The sequence below is a fragment of the Orussus abietinus genome, unplaced genomic scaffold, assembly GCF_000612105.2.
Source record: "Orussus abietinus isolate OABI.00-Male unplaced genomic scaffold, Oabi_2.0 scaffold11, whole genome shotgun sequence".
Lineage (NCBI taxonomy): Eukaryota > Metazoa > Arthropoda > Insecta > Hymenoptera > Orussidae > Orussus > Orussus abietinus.
The window spans coordinates 1,990,676-2,010,927 of record NW_019396016.1 but is presented as its reverse complement, the minus strand read 5'-3'; the positions used below and the strand labels follow the sequence as shown (position 1 = coordinate 2,010,927).

General features: G+C 56.4%; 1 protein-coding gene across 1 annotated transcript in view; it reads left to right on the top strand.

Annotated features, from left to right (window-relative positions):
- Positions 1-1,761: 1,761 nt before the first annotated feature.
- The window catches only part of LOC105703987, a 73,698-nt gene continuing 55,207 nt past the window's right edge, over positions 1,762-20,252 (top strand). Inside the window, exon 1 of the mRNA XM_023434664.1 lies at positions 1,762-2,065. The gene's annotated coding sequence lies outside the window, so the exon portion shown is untranslated. The remainder of the gene's footprint in view (positions 2,066-20,252) is intronic.

Below are 20,252 nucleotides of genomic sequence, written 5' to 3'. Positions count from 1 at the left end.
TGAAAAGAGGCGCGTTTCGCGTCTTTCCACCTACTCCCGGGACCTCCCTCGGACCCCCGGACCCTCGAACCTCGCGCAATCCGCGTCGAGTTTGTCGGACGCGGAAGAAAACGAAGGAGGCACCTTTGACATTAATATTTTCCCAGCCTCGCGCGCTACCCTTCGGAATCGTAAAGTATTAAGAGCAATACATAATTATTCACGGTTCATTTCGTTTTCCCATTTCCCGGCCTCGACGGGCCGTCCGCTCCTTTGGCGGGTCCTGCCCCTTCGGCGCGTCGGGAGCGAAAGCGAGCGCGAACCGACGCCGCGCCGCGCTGCGCCGCGAGTTTACGCTCCGCTTTGAGTTTCAGCGAGCATTCCGCCTTCCGTGATTTCTATCCCGCCTTTCCTTCCATTTCCTCCGGCGTCATTCTGAACTTTTTATAAGCTCCGAAATGACGGCCAGGATCTCACGCGAGCGGATGGAAAGTGCATTACTTCCGCAAGGAGCAACCCCGTGCCCTTCCTCTCGGCTCGACTCCCGGTGGATATTGCTATTATAATATTGATACCGATATCGCTGCGTAGCTCGTGATTCGATTTAACCCTCGTAAGAGACGTTGGAAAATAACCGCGTCGAGTTAAGGTACTCCTGCCCTTCCGTCAGCCCAGGCATTCCGCCTGCTTTACGGACGAGTGGCATCCTCCGGCAGGGTACGAGTCCATATAATACTCGCGATTCCGGTATTACCATCTCGAAGAAACGCGTTGTTTCGGAGTCGGACATACATTTCTGCGTATACCGAGGAAAAGAATTCGTCGAAAAAAAAGAAATATTTTGTTCACTCAAGGAGTAATTATTTCATTCGAATACATTCGAATAAAGTGGACGCAACGTTTTACCGGAATTATGACAATTTATTTGAGTTTATTTGGGTCAAATCATTATTCTTCGATTTAACAAAATATTTCTTTGGTTCGATGAATTTTTTTCCCAGGGTGAGAAACAAAAGTTACGTATATATATTTTGAAAAATGATCGATCTTCCTCGGAAATCGCGATAAACGCGTCGGCGCCTTCGGCCGATCGCGAGTTTCGTTCTCGAGGCCCCTAAGTCGACTTATCCTTGCGTGAATAAACCCGGGCTGCTTGCACGGAGCTCGGTGCACTACATTTCGCTATCTCCGTCTTCCGCACCACGCCCCGACCCGGCCGAGGCCCGAGCGAGTTCAAACATGCCCGAAGCTTCCGCGCCCTCCGCGAGAGATCTCCGCCGGCACGAGAAACGTTATATGCAAGATCCGCCCGCTATCCGAGATCGCTACTTATGACCAGACACGATCCCCGAGCTCCTCGGTATTCTACCCCGGTAACCTTTACGGCGGGCAGCGTTAATAAATTCCGATTTGGGTCAACGCGACGCGTTTCGGCTCAGGGGAAGAGGACTTTGTAAAAAGAGGCGAGCAAGAGGCCCTCGACTCGCGAAACGACCTCCGCGGTCCTCCGCCAGGGGCGCCGCGGTCATCGGTAAGGCTCTTTTCGCTCTTCCCGCTATTTCTTCCGGTGTTTCTCCCCTGCGTGCCCTCGGTGTTTTCAATCGAATAGCGGGTTTGATCGCGAGCGTCGATTTGGGCAGGGTCGAGGGTGTACCGAATACCGGGAGAAAGGAAAACCGAGGGCAACGAGGGGCGGAGGCGGCCAGGATGCGCAGGCGCGCGGCGCGCTCGCTCGGGGAGTCGGCCGAGCGTCGTCGGCGGCCACCGGCAGTCACCGGCGAACCGCGACCGAGCGCGCGTCTCCTTCCCCTCGTCCGGCTACGGAGTCCGCACCCCGGAGGCGACTTAACCTCAAAGCGGTGAGTAGCACGCGTCTCGAGCTCGGTCCGAGCTATGCCGCGACCGCAGTAGCGCGATCCGCCGGCGAGTCCCCCGAGTGCGCGTCGCGAGTGTCTTGGCCCGCTGTGCGCGCCACGGAGGCGAGAGGCCGGCAGCCCACGGCCCTTGGAGCGAGGTCCCATGCCAGCGGACGCCTAGGACCCGTCCCACCTCCAGGAAACCAACGGCGAGGCGCGCCAAGATAAAGGTTAGATGCCTCCGCGATCCTTGTGGGTTCGGACGGAACTACGCGACTCCGATTTTGGAGCGGGAGAGAGGGACGACGATGCTCCCTTTTTCCCCGCTCGCTCGCTTGGATTAACGAGAGAGACGAAAGATGCAATCTGGCCGAAAGGGTTTTGCCAAGATTTTACGAGGCGCCCCTGCTACGTGCCGGTTAACGGATTCCTTCTTGCGAGGTTAGACTATACCCGGGACGTAGGGGATTGGTCGGTTCCGCGATTTTTTCGTCCTTATCCGGCACTGGTACCGAATCGGGACGAGTAAAATCGACTTTGGTCATGGCTTCGTGTACTTGGTTTTGTATTTGTGAGAGACCTGGACCAAGGTCGAATTTTCTCGTCGCTGGGGTCGAAAGCAGGGACATTTATAAAACCTTTCTCCACATTGGGTGCACCAAATCATTTGATACTTTGACACGTGATTACGGAGGCCCGGAGGAAGAACGCGTTGCTCACGAAATTCCTATTTTTAAAAAACGCGGTTTCACGTGTGCGCGGGTTTCTTATCGGGCATAATGTATGAATGAAATTCATGGACCGTAAGACAAAAAGAATCGATACACCCCTACAAACCCGGTCGGGGCCGGTGTAACCAAGAGGGGCGCCCTCGTCGTTATCGTGGTCCTTAACCGCTTGTACCGGGTCGCGGCTTTATTGGGAGGAAAAAAAAATGTGTCACGTCCCGAATGTTTTTTTTTTTCTAGTATTCTTCGGGCTCGTCCCGGTGGAACGTTGATTACGCCGGGCGCGTTTTGGAAGGAACTCTCCTGCGGCAATAATTCAGGGAAGAGAGAAAACGTTCCTCGCGACCGAGCGAAGAAGAGGCGTTACAGGGAAGGGCGAGATCTTCAATTTTATGTCTTATTTTTTATATACAGATATATATATATGTATACGTATACACGTATATACGTCGATACGCCGGCGCGGATGCGAGCGAGCACAGGCGGACGATCGGGAACGTCTCGGGCGACTTCGACGGAGGAAAAGCGTCGTCGATCCGTCTAACCCTGGGTGAGATATCGCGTCGAACCTTGGAGAAGGGGGTCGGGAACCCTGGATGGCGGCACCGATGCAAGGTTTAATTGTATCGTCCTTATCGGCGCGATTCAATTACGTGGCCGCGGCTCGATTGAGCCGGCTCGATTAAGTTGTCGACGTTTCGAGTTGACGCGCGGCCATAATTTTACGATAACCCGCCGTTGGGCACGGCGGACGAGCTCAAGGTACGCCGGGGGTAATTCGACGATAACCCGCCGCCACGTCCCCCGCGATTAATACTCGGCCCCCTTCTCCTCCCTTTGATTAGCATTTTCCGATGACGCGCGATCCACGTCGCGGACCCCATTAAACGTCTCGAAACGAGCCCTCGTCCCAGCGGGCCCCGTTGCGATTTTCGTTGCGGAGCGTCCCGCGTCTCTCCGGTCGTTAACGACCGCCGCTTAACGACCGCCCTTAAATCTCGGCTGCGGTGGCAAATCCACTTAAAAGATGAACGGTCAGCCGGAAAGTAGCGTACGGGGAGAGGGGGAAGGACGGGGCACCGATTAAAATCGTCGTCGTTACTTGATTACGTGTCTCCTCTTTCTACCCCGATCCAGCGTCGCGGCGTCCTGACAAACGGTCCGTTCGTAAATAAAATCCGCAGGGATCGCCCGCGGGAACTCTTTAACGGGAACCCGGGAAACGATCGATCGCCGATTGCGATTAGTCGCCGGGCGAGGGACCCCGATCGCCCTGGAAAATGCCGGAAATGGGGGACGCGGCGCGATCGAGCGTCCCGCGAGCTGTTAATCCGCGTTTCCGTTGCGGGATTGCGTCTGTTCTCGAAGGGGGGAGGACTCGTCACCGTTTACGCGGAGGAGACGAGTTTCGGGGGTTCCGGGGACGAGCGAGGTCGAGAAATCACGACGGAGATCGGGAAAGGGACGTCGTCGGGAGATTCGCCCCGAGAGTCTCGCCGTATCTTCCTCCCAAAGGGAAAAATGTTAAGTGGCCATCCAAGCGAGGTCGGGGCGTTCCCAGAACGCCCCTGCCCCCCCCTTAACCGAGGTGTTAACTATGCACCCACTTTCGCATTAAGGCGTTAAACGGGCTCTCACCTTCTCTTCGAGGTGTGGACGACGCGCCCTTTTCAACGTCGAGATGTTAATTACGTAGTCACCCTTGTGTACGGTTAAGAAAAGGGAAGAGACGGAGGAGAAACATTTGAGCTCTCGAGAGACCCTGGATCGCGCCTCGCTGCTAGACGGGCGATTTGTAATTTATTTATTTTCTCGCTTTACCCAGGCCGTCAAATCGTTTCGATGATATCTCGCGATGGAGGCAATCGAGTCGAGGTCCGGTGAACGGTGCCCAGATTATGGGCGGTTTAACGAGGAGTACCGGCGATCCTCTTAAAATTGCGGAATACTTGGTTAATCTCCGCGCCCCGTAAACCGGGCCGAGCGGACCTACGGATTCCGATATCTCTCATCGAGAGCGGTTCGATTGATCGACTCGAACCGATTTTAATCACGGGCCATATATCAGGGGCGCGCCTAGCCGGGGCACGCGCGCGTCCGGGACGTAAATTCGGTCCCCGGGGGATCGGTGCCCATCGGGACGCCGGTATATCTGCAAATTGGTACCTTTGTCGATATTATTCCCCGCATGCAAATCGGCTACCTATCGCGACCCTGCCCCGTGACGTCTCTGTCCTTATCGCCGCGAACGGCCGCGTCCGCTCGCTAAAGGGGTGCGTGACCTTGCATCCAATAACGCCGACCCTCCTCCCTCGTTGGGCAAACACTCGGACGGGAAACCATTTTCCGGCGAGCCGACTCCTCTGACGGCTGTCCGTATTTTCCGCCGAATTTTCCTCCGACGAGACGGGCTCGACGCGAAGTCGAGGACGTTTCCGCCGCTCGAAGGGAAAAGGCGAAAGATACTTTGCGACTTTTAATAGTCACGCGACCGTCCCGTGATCGCCTTGACATCGTCTCCATTGCCGGGTCCATCATGCATTTTTTTTTGCCCTCGCGATTATCTTAGTTCTGTATTTCTACCGAGACTTATGCATTTACCTAAGGTTTTATTTGGGCCTTGTTATCGGTTGACGTAGGTAGGCTTTTAACGAACGAGAACGACAACAACGATACAACGACACCGGAAACGAGAACAAGAACGATATTAACAACAACGTTACTAATGATGATAATTNTACGGAATTTTTGATTAATTAAAAACTTTCCATTTTATGAGCAGTTTTATACGAAATTTTTCACTGGAAATTCACCCATTAACTTCAAATACCTGCCATTTTCGAAAAAATTAATATTTTTAAAATTCCATATGTACTTCTCTAGGTATTTTTATGTAGATTAACGAGAATTTTTTCGTTTTGTTCTAGGTTAAAAATTGTGAACGCCAAATGTCACGCCGTGAAACGCCTCGGAAAAAAGATGAACAAAAGCAAATAGGAGTTGTCGGCCATTTCGCATAAGAAAATGATTGAAGAAAACTATTTTTGTTACTTTGATACATACACTAAATGTACCTGTAATTAGTTCTGTAAATAAATTACTTTTTATACAACAAAAAAATTGTTGAATATGCAAATGATTTTATACTCGCTACCGTGGCCATACCCCTTAAACCTTGACCGTCGCCCCGCGGAGGGCATCGCGACGCCGCGGGAAGGAAGTTTAAATTGCGCAAGAATCGGCGCGCCGCGTCGACCCGTGGCCGGATCGCATAAACCAATTAATGTTTGGCGAAACTTTGCGTTCACCAGCGATTAAACGAATGACGGAGGGCGCCGGTGAGCGGCGTCGCGGTAAATAATGTATCCGGCGTATGTACCGCTCCGTCCTCTCTTCGCTTCGCGTATCCTCTATCTCCGTCCCTCCCTTCGGTAACCCGACGGCGAGCTTCGCCGAGAACTAAATAGAAACGGAGTTGAGTAATGGAGTAAGTTGCATTACTAAGCCGCGGATAGATAGAGACTCGTATACACGTATATACGCGTATACGCGTTCGCGTAACGACGTTGCGCGTCGCGACCGAAAGTACACGAGCTAAGTAACGACGCGATATTACCACGGATATGCCTTTTCCGCTCCTATCTCCCCGGCATCGAGGGGGACTTTAAGCGATTACGCCGTAAAATTGCTTAGCCGCGAGTGCGCGGCCTTTGTGCCGGCGCCGATGTCTCCTTTCCTTCTGTTTCCGCGTTTCCTCTCGGGTTTTACGACGTTATACCAGGTCGAGGGGACGCTTCTCGCCGGTTCTCGAGTCCGCGTTGCCTCGGGACGGGGTAGCGTTTCGGCCGCGATAAACGGAGATCGGTATCGAGCGGACGAGACACCTCGTGGATGTCCTCGGGCCCGGGAATATCGAGTATTAGCCGAGCGGAGAACCGGCAACTAATGCCGGCAATAACGTCGGTTTAAGCGTAACCTAATGGCTGTAACCGTAGCTAGGATTAGCCGTTAACTTGGCCATAAACGTTTCCTTTGGGACCCGGCTCGTCCCACACGCGCGCCGCGGAATTTCGAATCGAAATCCCACCGGCAGGCTTTTCCGAACTTCGGGACGCGCGACTCGACGCTCGGCGCCGAACTCGCCAAAGTCCCCTCCGACCTCGTCCTCCCGGGCGTCTTCCGCTCGCGAGTTCTGCCCCCGAGTAGGGGAGTTGACGAGAAGGACGGCGAAAAATGGGGAAGGGGGGTGGTTTTGCTTCCGTTGACTCCGACCGAGAGATTTACACCCGGGGGGGCGACGTCTGCCGCGAGGCGGGGGATCGGCGTTTCCCGGCGGAATACAAAAATATGTACTTAAGCCCTCGATCGCCGGGCCACGATTTACGCGAGGCAAAAACTCGTTCTTGACGGGCGTGTGACTCCGAGGAAGCCGAGGGTCGGAGCACACCGGAAGGAATAGCTGGCTCGGCGAGCTTCTCCAAGCGGTGTTTTGCATGTCGCAAAGGCGCAAAGACGTTACGCAAAACGCGCTTACCTGCGTACACGCGCGACCCTTCAGATGAGACTTGCAGATCGAGTCGAGCGGGTCGGTTTCGGCACTTTTCATCATTTTTCGGTCAGAGAGAGATAGAGAGAGAGAGGACGGTAGTCTAACGCGTTTATCGTGAAATGACGAGAGATGCGTCGAGGGGCGGAGGCGAAGAGCGCGGGACCGGCGGACCGCGCTATCGATTTCTTCGCGGGGCGGCGCAAGGCGCGGTCCTGCGAATCGCGTGCGTTTTTCCGTTTTCGGGTTTCTAGCGCGAGATGTCGGGGAACGGCCCGGCCGCTGCGGAAGGAGGGTGGGCGGGGGACTTAAGGATTCTCGCGTTTTGAACGCGGTCGGATGTATCTCCGACGCGGAGATCGAGGTCGCGCGATACGAGAACGAGCGGAGGAAATCTTGGAATATTCGCGAGAAAAGAGCGTCCCGTAACCGGCATAAAATTGGCTATCGCGAAGGGTTGGGAGCGAGTACCTCGAATACTCGAAGGAGTTCCAGGACGAGTCCCGCGAGGAGTGGCGTAGGTCGCGGATTACGTCCTACCGGCTGGCCCGACCAAAGGACGTCGCGGCACTTCTTTTTATGGAGCCGTCGCTCGACCCGGCTCACCCGGCTCTCCCGGCAATAATATAACGCTTATGGGCCGCGCATTATGTACGTAACGTAGGTGAGATCGCGAGCTTCGTATTCATATCTCGGCCATGGAGCGGGACGACGTCATAAACCGAGTAATCCTCGGTGGACGAGAGCGCACCTCTCGCGCCTCGCTCGAGAATTCGCATAATTGTATTTTATCGTCCACCCAGGACGAGTCCCCGCGACCATGCGTTCCGCTCGGCGAGGATCCTAGACCCGCCGCGTTTGCTTTAAGGCCGGACCTTTAACTGGCGAGGCTCGCCGAAGTTTACGAGATATCTTCTGGCAGGAATCTCGAGGCAACGCTCCTTTACGGCGAAACCTTTGTAATTCTCGCGAGGGAATAGAAAATCGAAGTATCCCCGGCATCGCGAAGGACTCGCGAAATTTTTGGAAACGTCGAGCCGCTCGCCGGATATTTTCTCCCCGGAGATGGACGGCAAAGGTGGGACTCCAGGTCGAAGGCGGGTCGTAAAAGTCCCCGGTAAGAACTCTCGCGTAGGTTTCCTCCGGATGGCGCGTTTCCTCCTTTATTTCCTCTTACGCGTCGAAGGCGCGGCTGGCTCGCCTGGGAACGGGGAGGTCGGCGAGAAGGTGGCCCCGAAGGTGGGCGAGCCATTAAGCTACATAAAAGCGCAACCCTTGCGAAAGCACACATACTTAGCCGGGGTTCGACCGGGACGGACGAAAGCGCTTAGCTGGTCGCGTTGCATCGCTGCCGCGTTGGGAACGCGAGCGCGTTTAATTTTTCTCCTTTTCCTTTCCGCTTTCTTTTTTCCCTCGCCGAGATGCACTCGTAATGCCTCGCGCGAGTTAATTCGGAGGTGAAAGAGGCCGAGATTTTCCGGCGTCGCGACCTCCTTCGGAGGTTTCGCGGGGAACCTACTTCCGCCCGTTTCATCGGTCGATCACTCCCCCGGCGCCAACGTATATAAGGAAAAGCCAATTTATCCGGCGAACTTGGCGGCCGGGTCCGCCGAGTTAACCGTAACTTCTCCGTCGCGGAAGTTCCGCACGCGAGCATTCGATATTTCACCGAGCGGCGGCACGACTTTCCCTCGGGGTCAACGATTTGTTTGTACTGCCTGTCCGTATCTCGCGCAATTATCTAATGCTCCGACTAATTGGGTCGACGTTACCCCGAGATGCCGAGCGGGATAAGACAGGGGTGCGTGCACTCGGCTCGAATGCGTTTTATTAACTCGAACCCTTCCGACGCGCTCGTATCGCACGAAGGTTCTGAAAACGCGCGAAATAAGCGATAAGGTCGCAACGACGAGAAGCGTTTCGTTAACTCGAATCCCTGCCGCGTATTCGTGTCGCTCGGAAAGGAGCGAAGAGGATGACGAGGTCGCGAGGGGAATCGAGCGTTATCGGCCGCGATTTGACCTTATCGCGCCGGGTCGGCTCACTCCGGGAGGGGTGACCGGGTGGCTTTAATCTCCGCTGACGGGGTGCGGCTCATTAGATGCGATTAGCGCGGTCGACGGGCTCGCTTTGCACCCTTGCTCGCGCGAACTTGAGCTCGACTCGGATCGAGTCGCTCCTCGCGGGGGAGATGCCTCCGCGTCGGTCCACACGTGGATGCGCTTGATCTCTCGCGACGTCAGCAAGGGGTGAGAAGATGAATGCGCTTTTAATGAATCGCCGTCTCGCCGTTGGCGCTTACCGCGAGTCCGGTTCCTACGGGGAACGGGGCCCTGGAGACCCGGGAAATTTTCGCGAAGAGGGCGTCCCCCGTTTTCGATCTTCCCCGCGGTCCAGGGGAAGACGCTCCCGTAATGAAATCTTCGCGGTGATTTTACGAGGGAAGTTTCGTGGAAGGAGCCTCGGTGGCTTACCTGCCCCCAGGAATACGTGGGCGTAGAAAAGGGGCAAGCGGGAGTCGCCTTCGAGAGGGGGAAAGCAGGGGATGCCGTGAAAATTAGGGCGCGACCCTCGCGATTGGGGACCGCTAGGAGGTGCGGAGGGGTGTCCGGGGAGTGGTATAGGACGGGTGGAGGGACGTCGTCCAGGGTGGGATAGGTTCTTTAATTTCGGAATAATAAATCCCTGATCACTTCGCCGGCGTTCGGGGCCTTTGATAAATTATACGGGGAACTTCCGCGATTTAAAGCCACCTCCGACGACCGGCCGCGTTTACTCCCTCGATATCGGGCTCCAAAGGACGCCGGGTGCTTTTGTGCGATTAACCCGAACCTAATTGTCGGAGATCAAAAGGATGCCGAAGGGGACTTTGCTCTAAGTCCCTTTTGCGTTATTCGAGAGGCGTAGGAGTTCGTCGCTGCGAGAGGGACAGGAGGAGGGGGATCGTCCCGGCTGTTCAATGTTTCAAGTTTCTCGTTTGATGCCTTCTTCCGTGACTCCTTCGATGGCCGAGGTATACCTCCGGTCGCGGAGCGCTTTCCTTTTATTTCATATTCGCTGAATCTCGAAAGTCCTTTTGATTTTCGCATTATGCCGCTCGCGGTGGAGGAGCGCTTCGCAGGTTTTCATTTCCGCGATTTCCTATGTCGGAGGGCACGGGGGAGGGCTCAAAGAGCCCCGGGACGCCACTCTCTTCCCGATGTTACATCAAGCGAATTCTTAAGGGAATTCTTTTACGAACCGAGGAGACCCGGGCTCTGTATGGGTGGGGCAGTCGAGCGCTTGATTGAAATTAGCCCCGCGACGAGAACGGCGACGAGTACTCGTGCATTTCTTATCGCGGGGCTTTACATGACCGACCCACCGAGACGCCTACACCGGTCGCGTAAATAAAGGGAAGTAAACGTAAATGTAGGTACATTAACGTTAATAAACGCAGGAGGGGGGAGAAAGGCTCGGCCAGGAATCGAAACAAAGGGACTCGCTCGCGATTCTCTCGAACGACCTTCCGGAATTTCGGGGCAGGGTGGACGGGTCGTGCGAAAAACCACCCTTGGCTTGCTACGTCAACGAGACCGAAACCCCCGGACCTCTGGAACGAATCGCAAGGGTGGAGAGGGATGAAAAGCGAGGGGTGCGTCGGGGCCCACCGGGCGCGGGCCAATCTTTTATTAAATCTCGCTCCTCGGTCCCCTTCGCGACGCCCCCTCCCTCGTCCCTCAACCCTCGCGTCCCTTCGTCGTCTGTCCCATCCCCCTCCCGATTTCGGTTTTACCCCATCGAACGGAGTTCCGACCGCTTTAGGCCTGGTTTCCGCTCCGCTAACGACCGACGTCTGCTCGGTTTCCGTAAGTTCGCCGCGTTCCGTCGCCGGAAGGCCTCTTCGGCGAAGGGGAGGTTCGTTTTCTCCAGGAGTCGGACTTCCAAGGGGGAGGAAAATTCAGGTTAGGATTTCGTCTCGCGTCCGGAGTAGCGGACCCTCTTCGGTCGAGACTCGCCGCTGAATCACCTGGTCGACGCAATGGCCGTTCCACCCCGGGGCAACCGCGTTTACGTCCGCACCCGATTCGGCACGCGTGAAATTGCATTTTTTATACAAGATTTTTAAAACATACACGAACAATTTTTTTATTAAATTGATAATTCATGGAGGTCGGGACCTTCCTTATAGTTTTTGTATTTACGATGGAGAATTTCGAACGATTCGGTACATTCGGTTCGGGGGAAAGTTTCACAAACGAGACCTTTCAGACACCACCTTCGTGTGGCCTTAACGCGGAGATCGCGCTCGAAGGGGGTCGACGATGAGTCGATTAGGCGTTGGCTCGATTCGGGCTCTTAAACGCGAAGTCGTCGAAAAGGATCGGTCCCATTCCGGGGTGCGAGTTGTCTCGAAATGGACCGTTTCGATTCAGGTGACTATTTACTCGGCTGCAGTTCGTTCAGACTCCGTCCCCTTTGAAAACGACCCGCCGTCGTTCCTTACATCGGGATCGATGCCTTTCCCCCCCGCGACATCGGAGGCATCCTGGCCGGCACCGCGAGCACTCCGGGCACCCATGGATCGGAGCTTCCTCTCTCGGCTGTTTGTCTCGCCCTTTCTCTCCGCTGGCTCTCTTTCAATGGAGAGCTTTCGAACCGAGTGGATGGAGCGAACGGTGGTAATAGGTCGTAAAGAGGGCTGCGCGATAATCGAGATTTATACCAGGCGTTGGATTCGGCGTGGATCGAGTCGTATCGTCCGCCCCCGGGAGGGAGCGAGAGGGGCAGAGGGCCGACGCCATCCGGTCGGAGTGCATACCGAAGTAGCCTATTAAAAGTACCCCTGGCTAAGGTGGCGCCGGTGTCACCCGGAGGTGTAAAACTGCCTTCGAGTCTTGCACCCCGCGCCTCTCTTGGGGCAACTCGTCCCCTCTCCCTCGCCCGCCCCGTCCAGCTCGGCCCGACCCGGCCCGGCCCGGCCCGGCCCGGCTCGGCTCGGCACGACCCGGCCCGGCCGGGCGGGGCGCGCCGCACTTGCAGTTGCAAGTTTGAAGGTGGTGCTCCCGTAGGTGGTGGGTACAATTTAGAGCACTCCAGCGCGCCTTGTTAAGTCCCCATGGGGTTACGACGGCGGCGAAGCCACTTTCGAGTGCGCCAGTTAGTTCGCTAGTGAGTTTAGTTACGCCCCTGAATAAGGTTAAGGGTTTTAAAAACTTTCTTCATCGCGGCCTTAAACCGTATTATTTCGCGTTAAGAGCCGGGCCCCGCGGTCGTCGTTTATTGCGAGCCTCGCGCGCGTCGTCCATTAACGTTCGGTAATAACGCCGTGGCGTGCCGACGCCCCTTATTAACCCGCGGCGGATAAGGTCGGGCCGGATTCGGGGATATTGGCTCGAGGGACGAGCCTCCTCCGCCGCCGCCGTTTCCATGATTTGGGTCGATTTCGACCAAGGGAAGCCTGGAATATCTCCTAAATTGGCGAACCGTATTTACGGGCTTTTCTTCTCCTTCCTTTTTCCGATCAGGGAAGAACTCGCGGGGGGCTTATCGCGCACCTCGCTCGAAGAAACCGCCTCGCGCTATCGATTTTCCCTAACCTCCGGATGTTACGACGACGCCTGCCCCGGGAGGTCCGGAATTCGACTCGGGGCGGCCTTAAAGCCCGCGGGATCGGCCGGGCGGCCTTAATTGACTTTGGATTCGCTTTTACGCACCACGGAGCGTTTCGCGTACGCAGTCGTTGGACCACTCGCTCGTTTTCGCGCGTCGCCCGCGGATTACCTCGGGGATCTCGCGGAATCCTCTCTAAATCAATTAGATCCGTCTTTATGATGACATTCCTCGAAAGACGCCGAGCGGACGAGCGTCGTTCTACGCCTTCCAGGGGTCCGCTTCGAAACGTTCACGAGCGTTTCTTACGACGAGCCAATTACCGTAACAATGAAGTCGTCTCGGGATAATTCCGGCATTCCGTCGCCCCCGCGTCGCGGAAGTGGCTCGTTAAACGTTGCGAGGCCCCGAAATCGGAATCGGCTACGACGCGTGCCCGTAAAACGGCGGACTCCGGGTAAATCCTGGACGACCTCTCTCCTCGAACCCCGTAAACGAGACTCCTCGATGGCGGATATAATCGGCGATGGGCCCTGATTTTAGAGAATTTTAATCCGGTGAGGATGTCGCCGTCAAAATTGCCGAGGTCGTATTTCTCGGCGGATCTCGCGGCGCCATATCGCCGGGTGTGTATCTCTCCTGGCGCATTACGCGCGACGCGCGAAAGATACGAGACTCGTAATACCTGCGAGAGGGGCCACCTCGCGAAACGGCGGCGGGCGCCGAAACGAGGCGAGGGCGAGGGCGAGGAACGAGAGTTACCGCTATTACCCTTTGAAGTGCCGGCGAAGTGCCGGCGAAGTGCCGCGAAGTACCGCGAAGTACCGCGAAGTTTCGCGTCGCGTCGGCCCGCTTTCTTTCCCAGGTCCCGCGAGTGTCTGCCGAGCGCTCAACTTTATTTTCCGCGGGACGAGTCTCTTCCGCGCCTGTCGGTGACTTTGCACAAAAGTGGCAAAGTCGAGCAGCGTAGATTTTCGGAGAAAAACGCAGTTCCGCTTTCCGTTTCCATGGTCCAGGGACTAAAGACCAGGGCTGGCCGATAGATAGTTTTTTTTATCTTCCCAAGGAAGTCCCACGGGACCGGGACTCCTTTTCGCGTCGACCGCGAATCGCGAGTCGCACGGCGGGGGTCGTCGGTCGGACCGGATCGATATTCGATGCCGCATGTCGGAAACGCGTCCGGCATTCTTTTTCACGGGTCGACGGAATTTCCTCCAGGGATGGGGCTCGAAGTTTCGCCTCGTCAGAATTTCGGAGAAGGCTGTACGGATGTTCGAGACCGGCGGTCCACGAGGGGCCTCCGCTTTGGCGTCTCGTCGCTCCTCTTCCCCGCGGCTGTCCGGCGGAATTTCGGAACGGAAAGTGCGCGCCCTGGGAGGGGGCGAGCTCGCGCGATATTTGGCTCGTTAAAGCGGAACGAAGCGTGCCCCCGCGATCCAGGGGCGTCCGACCGCAGGATCGGGACCGAGAGAGAACGCGGAGGCCCCGCTGCGGCGACGTCGCGTTCGCGTCTCGGGGCGCGGATTTTAAAGGGCGCATCGCGGAAGGAAAAAGCGGAAGAGGCCATTTTGTGGGAACACCGGGCCCGGCCGATCGAGCGACGCCCAAAGCCCCTCTCTCGAGGGCGTTTCGCTCGCATGTCTCCGCGGCGCAGGCTTAATGGCGTAAATAGCTCCTCGCCCCTTTTGGTCCTCCTTTTCCCTCGCTCGCTCTTTTCCACCGTGGCTTCCCTTCGGGCACGTTGTCGCGTTTCAAACGTCGTTTACGCGACGCTCGGCTAGAGAGCATCTGACCGATCTCGGCCGAGGTCGCGTCATCGACGTCGAGTCCGATTTGGTCGGCCATTGGGCGCCTTGGTCGGATAATTTGGATCGGGAGGAACGTCGAGACGGTTCCTAGTCGGTTGCGGGGGAGATCGAACGGGAAACGGCGCGGTGGAGGAAGAGGGCCTGCCGGACGGAATGCAATTGTGAAGAAAATTTTAATTACTTATTTAGAGAGGGAAGTAGCGCGCAAGAGGCGAGACGGGCACCGGGAACCGATTACAGTGTCAATAACGAAGTCGCTTAATTAAAGTTTGGAAAGTCCCGATGGATTCAGCGAGGAACCGGCCTCGTTCGCCTCTTCGTCGAGGCAAAGGGGCTCACCACCCCCGGACCTCGGAGGAGTTTCCCGGGACACCCTTTATTCCGTTGGGGGCGATCGGCGGGATCACGCGGTTGCGCGGCGCGTCTTTTCGCGAGCGCATCCCTCGACGAATCTCCCCTTTGCGCGGACCACCCCCCGAAATTCCGCGCCCTCGGGTCGGACGAACGCTCCTCTTGAGACGTCGGCGTCTCCTTTCCCAGCATCTTTCCACGGCATCCGCGACCGCCGGTTGTTTTATCAATCGATCCTCGTCCGCGGGCCCGACTGCCGTCTCGGGCATTGTTCGGCGAAACGCAAGCCCGAGCTCTCCTCCCTCGTCTCCCTTTCCTCGGCGTGGAGAACGGCGGAAGAAAGCGAGCGCGACTTTCTTTGCCGGCGTGACGAACCCTTTCATCGAGAAAGAGGGAGAGTGTCGCGGTCCCGATCGCGCCTTCTCGTATTCCCGCTCGTTCTCTCCGCTTTCTTCGGCCTAGGCTTCCGCTACTCTTTTTGGCGGCCGTTCCGAGGACGCGACGCGGTCGACCCTCGAATTCCGCGAGGCGAGACTTCGTTCGGAATGGCCGCGTCTCGAGAGACGCCCGGGATTTTTTCCTCGCCCAGGTAGGGGATCTTGAAGTTCGATTTTTTCTACGTCGTTATCCCCCGGTGGAGAAAAGAGAGGAGGGCTTTCGCTTCTCGTGGCGTTCTCCTTCGGCCTCCGCTGGCCGCTGGCCAACTGACCTAACCGCGACCCTTCCTCCGGGCTGCGATGCCGGGATACGATGTCAGGATCTTGCCGCACATCCTCGGTCCATCTTGACTCCCCTCCCGGTCGGAATTTCTTCCGGCATTCCTCGCGCATTTCGTATGTCCGGGCACTTCCGCTCCCCCGGGAAACGGCGAATTCTCATTTGATTTTTACACCCGGGGGGGAATTCCCGCAGACCCGGGACATTCCCGATAGGCTCCCCGTTCTCTCGGAATTGTTCCCCGACCTTGTCGTCGAGGTTTCGCCGTGGCGAGTCCTCGGCGTTTATTTTCGTTTATTCAATTCGAATCCTCTCCCTGACCCCCCGGAGGAGGGCTGAAATTCGCCACTCGAAAGTCGGCCTCTCTGGAAACCCCTTGGATCGGCAATTCCGCCGGCGGGCTCGGAGGGGCGAGTTTCCACTAACTCCGACCTATCTCCTGACGTCATTACGCTTCTTTCAGCCCGAGCTAATGATAGCCTTCGCTTCCTTCTCCCCCGTCCGACTTCCGGTCGATTTGCAAAGGTGACGTTCTCGTTCGATTTCACCTATTGCTGCAGTCGCGATGGAAACGGCGCCAATTCGCGTCCGATCCAGAGGAGGGCGAGCGACCCGCGCGAAGCCTCCATCTCCGCCAGGACGAAATTAACATTTTTCTATCTCAACTTTTTCATTCTCCAAATTAACTCGAAATATGAGAACGTAATTTGCGCGCAATGTACCCGAAACGTTGAGATGGAAAAATTGCAATACCCGAGATATCGATTTCGCCGATTTCACCCAAGTGGTCGGGTGGAACGCGATATAAGGCGACGACGATCGGAAACTGGAACGATAATACGTCTTTCCTGTCGCGTAGCGCGCGATAGCGTTATGATAATGCGCGGATAAGAAGGATTCAGTCGCGAGGGGGAGGCGGGGGATCGCGGGGCGAGAAGTGGCCTCGTTGCTCCTTTTTCGAAGGATGACTCGACCGAATGCCGTTACCTACTTTCGCCGGGCTCCCTTTCGCCTTATCTGCCCATTTGCCCTCCTAATAACGTCGACGTGGCCTCCCGAATTCGGATTAGGGACGGCGCCGTTGGCGAGGGTTCTCGAAGGTTTCTCTCTCGAGATTTTCCATTCGCACGTGGAAAAGAATTATTTCGTTACAATTGCTACAACGACACGGTTAAATACTATGGGAAGTGAAAGCGCAAAAGTGGTGAAACCGACCACGCGGAATGGTAAACGTAACCTTGCCAATAGTTACCGTATCGTGCTGCGTTAAAAAGTTAGATGAGCGATCACCATTTGGAATTGTAACATTAACTATAGGGACAGAAACATAAGTATAGGACGTGTAATCACAAAACTCGCATTTTTGTGACACTATACCTGTGTCGCTTTTCGATTTTCCCAGTCGACGGTAGCTCTCGATCGCGTCCCTTCGATACACTAACTCCGAGGTTCCCGATCGGGCACATTCGACCTTACGCCGGTAATTGGATGGAGGACTAATTAGACGTAGCTAGGACGCGCGATATATCCGGACCGTGCTATGTTATCCGTCGAAACCTCGCGGGGGGCGATCGATGTCGCCGGGTATCAACGACCAAGAAAGGACGTCGACGCCTTGATTTCGCGTTAACGACGAATCCGGGAGACGCTAATAACGAGGCCAGACGAGGCGTCTACTCGAGTCGGGTACCCGCGAGGAAGAAGAGCGAAGAAGAGCGAAGAAGAGCGAAAACGAGTGCAAGAAATTACGCGGTTCGTCGTTTCGACGACCGAGGTATTCGGGTCGGGGGTGGAGGGGATCGATAGCGAACGATAACGAACTCGGTCTTTGGCAAACGTTGGGTTATCTCGGGTCACGCGCCGACCCTCCACGGTCGTTGGAACCTCCTCTCATGGTAATCGTACCTTGGCACACGGGTTAAGGACCGTAACCTCGTCCGAGACCGGGATCTCCATTAACGGCGATAGAGAGCGTGCGTTAAGTGGAGCCGACTCCACCTCCGACCTTCTACCGAAATCGCGGTGACCCGCGATAAAAATCCTCCGGTCCGGGTAAAAGTCTTCCCGTCTCCGGCGAGATTTATCGAGACGAACGTTCGATCTTTCCGCCCCTGCGAGAAGATATCGTCCTTCTTCGGGTTCCGGCGGAGACCCCGCGGAGACAAAATACCGGCGTCCTATTTACGGCGGAATCGACGATAAAGTATCTCGCGTGTCGGCCGCGGTGTCGGCCACCTCTTTCCCGGCGGTTAATTGCAAGGAAACGAGACAAGCTACAAATCGCCCCGGACTCTTTCGATCTTCCGGAGCGGTTAGAGCCAACCCGAGCTATCGCGGTCCCTTTACGTCGGCGATTCCTCGAGGGCAGGCCGGAAGGGGTGGATATTACGGAGCGCGGTATCGTCGCGGAGAGAAGCCGGAATTTTTTACATTACGGTAATCGATCCGTTCCTCGAATCGAGTTCGAGCGGGACAATTGGGTTTCCGAGCATATTCTTCATTTCCATAGCCAAATAGGCGAGATGTACCCCTCCGAGGGGGAGGAGAAGTCCGCGGGCCGGGAATGCACCGGCAAAGGGAAGTAGCTCGCATAAGTGACTAAGAGGGAACGATCGGGATATTTTCCCTCCGGAGTCACTTTCCCTCTTCCAATTTCCTTTTCCTATGACACCTCCTCGATGAGGGCGAGAGAGAGGCGCGAACCGAAGTATCAAAGAGGAAAGTTAAGCTCGTACTCGAGGAGGAGCGGTGAATTTCGCACATTACCGGGACCTTACCAACCGTTGACGAGGTTTGCCAAGTTCCCGCGTGGCTTGGAATTCGGTTTCCACCTTGAATTATTCCCTTCCTTTCGAGCCAGCCGAGTCATCGTCTCCTCGTCTTTAATCGAGGAGTCCCACGGACGAGGGAGCCCTCCCGCTGTTTTTCCCTCTCGGTCGATTTCTCGGGGCCAACTAATTTCCCGCGAAACTTCTCCCTCCTTCCTCGTCGAGTACATTTTCATCCTCGACTACCGCTTCCTCGTTTCCTCCAGGAATTATCTCCGAACCGAGACGCGGATGCAGGTCGAGGAAACCCTGGATCGACGGTAAAGGGCTCTTCGAGGCGACTCCGGGCGGTCTTGACTTTTCCCTCGCGATGGCCGACTTCGGGATCCTCCAGGACGTCGAGAGGACCTCGACGCGCTCTCCTTTGTAGCCGCCGTATCCGCTTTCGGCGGCAACCGCGCGCTCCCGTTAACCGAACCGTGCAGATTCAATCCGTCCCGAGGACGAAACTCCGGATCTACTTAGTATCGAGGGCCTCCCTCGGCGAGGGAGATAGGACGACGTTACCCTCTCTCCTCTCTTTCCTCCCGTTTCGAGCGCCGGGGCGATCGAACTCGCCGAAGGTGCGTCTCTCGTTCCGAGTTATCGCCCCCTCCAGACCTTTACGCGACGTCGATCTTTCGCGTTTTGTCGCTCCCCCTTTGGGGCCGCAGCCCGTTTATCCGCGCAATGAAAACCCCCGACCCTCGGCTCGGCGTTCGTAATTCATCCCTCGTTCCTTACGACCCGGTAAATATCGACGTTACGTGCGGCGACGTCGGCGCGACGTTAGTTTGCGCCCGCCATCCGCGGCGATTCGGCCAGCGGGAGAACCGCCTCGGATAATCGGGCCCACTTTATGGATCGACCGGCCACCGCGACCAAAGGGATAACCCTTTGAAGTCCGCTCGTCACAATGTACTTAATACTCCGGAACGTCCGCGAGTTACGGCATTGATCTCTCTCCGCGTTACCGCGCCCGGTGCGCTCCGGTTTATATATCGTTCGCTCTAACGAGTGGAACACCCCCGAAGCCGCGGTTTCGTAATCGACCGGTTCTGCCGTGATTTCCGGCAAAAGGGCGATTCGATCCCCGCCAGCGACCTCGCAACGGCGACGACATCCATCACCGGCCCCGAGGAAATTATGGGAATAATCCCTTGTCGCGTCTCTCGAACGAAGCGACCGAACTCCGCGACGTTTGCCGCTACAAGGTGCGATTCTCCTCGGAGTTCGTTCCGCTTGGTCGGTACCTGAGAGAGGAATTGATATGACACGAAAATGCATACCCCCGTAAAGTGGTTCCAGAGCCAGAGAACGTCGCCGATTTGGTCGGGCGACTCGATTAAGCCATCTCGCGAGCGAAGGAGAGATTTTAAGCGGCGAAGTCGTCGACCGAGCTAATTACCCTTCGGGATGTCTCGCGTCGATTTGCCCGTCGTTTCTCAACCGGCGACGAGTCCCGGGCCCGTTTCCGGAGTCGCTTCCTCCGGAGGACTCCTACGACGTGTATCTTGAAGCATCGACCTCTCATTGTGCGCGCTAACAATGAGACGACACCTCGAGGTATCCGGAGCGCGCCGGAGCACCTCGCCAAGAAGCGAGCCGGAAGCGGCCGGGAAGACGAGGAGAGCATTCCGCGAGGGATTCCGAAAGAACGGTCCCGGAGGAGGGTGCTTCGGTTATCGAAGGGTTGACCCGAATCTACGGTGACGAAATACAATGGAACGGCGCGTCCACTCGAGGGCTCTCCAGGGCACGGATCGCGCAAACCCGGACCTCGGTTGCGCCCTCGAGGGCCGAGACCGGATGTAGGGCTCTTTCGCGTCCCGACGCCAGTCGTAGGCCTTCCCGGAGACGCCATTGTG